Source organism: Myotis davidii, unplaced genomic scaffold (assembly GCF_000327345.1).
Source record: "Myotis davidii unplaced genomic scaffold, ASM32734v1 scaffold17, whole genome shotgun sequence".
Taxonomy (NCBI): Eukaryota; Metazoa; Chordata; class Mammalia; order Chiroptera; family Vespertilionidae; genus Myotis; species Myotis davidii.
The window spans coordinates 4,830,188-4,833,073 of record NW_006288624.1 but is presented as its reverse complement, the minus strand read 5'-3'; positions in this window follow the sequence as shown (position 1 = coordinate 4,833,073).

The window sequence follows — 2,886 nt, the reverse complement described above, 5'->3', positions numbered from 1 at the left end:
TTTCTTTTGTAGAATCTCTTGGTTATATCATGTTTTAATAAACTGCCAAACTGACTTCCATTTTACACTCTCATCAGTATTGTTTGAACATTTTGATTTCTCTACATCCCCTCCAATGCTTAGAATTGTCAGTCTTTTTTAATTTTAGCTATTTTATTGTGTTTGTAATGGTATTTTATTCTGTTTTTTAAAAAACAGCTTTATACAATTCATACCATACAATTCATCCATTTCAAGTGTACAATGGCTTTAAGTATATTCAGTTACTCAGCACTCAACACAATTAAACATTTTCATCAGTCCCCGCCCCCAAAAGAACCCTGCACTCCCTAACCATAATTCCTCCACCCACAGCTTTAGGCAACTACTAATCTATCTGTTGCTATACATTTGCCTATTCTGGACATGTTATAAACAGAATCATACAGTATGTATGAGGTCCTTTGTGACTGGCCTCTTTCATTTCTGTTGACAAGGTTCATTGATGTTGTATCATGTCTTGGTACTTTATTTCTTTTTATTGCCCAATAATATTTCATTATGGATATACAACATTTTATTCATTCACCAATCAGTTAATGAACATTTGAATTTGGATTTTTTTTTCACTTTGGGGCTATTATGAATTAGGCTGCTATGCACATTTTGTATAAGTTTTTTGTATGTAATTAATGTTTTCATTTATCTTAGATGTACACCTAGGAGCGGAATTTCTGGAGCATATGATTATTCTATGTTTAGCCTTTTAAGGAATTATCATACTGTTTTCCGTGTAGCTATACCATTTGACATTCTCACCAGCAGTGTATGAGGGCTCCAGTTTTTCCACATCCTCATCAGCCTTATCTGTCTTTTTGTATTTAGTCATCCTAGTGGGTGTTAAGTGATTTCTCTTACTTTTTAATTGAGGTATAATTGGCATGCAATATTATATTAGTTTCAGGTGTACAGCGTAATGAATTACACATTTATACATTGCAAAATGATCACCACAATAAGTCTAATTAGCATCTGTTCCAAAACAAGTAGAACATTTGTGTCTGTGAGAACTTTTAAGATTTACTTTCTTACCAACTTTCAAATTTGCAATATATTATTGATTATAGTAACCATGCTGTACATTATATCCCCATGACTTCTTTTGTATCTGAAAGTTTGTACCTCTTGATCCCCTTTACCCATTTTTCCTATCCCCAAGTTTGTACCTCTTGATCTCCTTTACCCCATTTTTCCTATCCCCAACACCCACTCCCCTCTGGCAACCACCAGTGTGTTATCTGTATTAGTATATGAGTGTGTTTGTTTGTTTTTTAAAGAGGTAGAGAGAGAGAAACATCCATCAGCTGCCTCCTGCATTCCCCTTACCTGGAAACAAGCCTGCAACCCAGCCATGTGCCTGACCTTGAATCAAACTGGCATCCTTGAAGTGCATGAGACAACACACAACTAGTTGAGCCACACTGGCCATGGCTGAATATGAATTTTGTCTTATTTGTTCGTTGTTGGTGTTTTTTTCTTGTTGTTGTTTTAAGATTCCACATAATAGTGAAATCATACAGTATTTGTCTTTCTCTCTCTATAAATGTGAGAGTTTATTTCTGGACTCTTAATCTACTTCATTGATTTATATTTATCCTTATGTCACTATCTCGTGGTTTTAATTTGCATTTTTTTAAAGATTAATGATGTTGAATATCTTTCCAAATGACTATTTTTGCCACTTGTCTATCTTCTTTATTGAAGTAGTCAAATCTCGTGCCTTATTTTAAAAAGTAGATTTTTAACTTACTGAGTCATAAGAGTAGTTATACCAGACACATACTTTTCTTTCTTTTTTTAGCTTTACCTTTCCATTTTCTTAACAGTTTCTCTAGTGGCATATTTGGGGGTGACATATTCTATTACCATTCAGTGGGTTCTAAAAGCCTGGTGGAATTAACTTGGCAACTGATTGGATAATAGATCTTTAAAAAGATAAAGATCTTGGAGACAGTGGTGTAATTAATAGAAGTAAAGAGTTTGTCAGTTTGGGATACACAAACTGACTTAGGATGGTTCGAGTTATGATTTTTCAACTTTATGATGATGATGCAAAAGTGGTGTGCATTTAGAGGAAACCATACTTCAAATTTTAAATTTTTATTCCCCACTGCCCCACCCCTTGGTCAGTAATATATGCGGTACTATACTCACTCACGTTGTTGGGCAGTCCCAGTGAGCCACATGAGGGTAAATATCTGATACTCTATAATGTAGTATTAAGTGCATTTTTAACTTATCTTTTCAGTTTACTATATGTTCATCATGATGTGACTCCATTGTAAGTCGAGAAACATCTGTATATTGAAATTGAGATTCCTGTTGACATCCATATGAAAATGTACTTTCTAGTCCCTCAACCTGGAAACTTATTTCTGGATCTTCTCAGAGCTCACTCACTTTGTTGGCATTCAGGTTTCAAATATCACCACCTGAAATAGGGCTTCCCTGGCCATCTTATCTAATGTTGCACCTTCTAAAATCACTACGTGTGTGTGTGTGTGTGTGTGTGTGTGTGTATATCCTATCTAATAAAAGAGAAACATGGTAATTAGCGTATGACCGCTACCCTTCCCATTGACTAATCAGAGTGATATGCAAATTAACTGCCAGCCAAGATGGTGGCCGGCAGCCAGGCAGCTGATGCGAACAGCGAGGCTTGCTTGCTTCAGTGACGGAGGAAGCCAAGCTTCCCCGCCTGCCTTGCCGGCCTCTCAGCTGCACTTTAAGCAACATTGTAACAAATATAGAAGCTAAACAGGGCCGGGGGCTTCAGCCAGCAGGACCGCAACATTGTTTCAAATAGAGAAGGGTAAACAAAGGCCAGAAATCTGCTTTCAGCAGCGG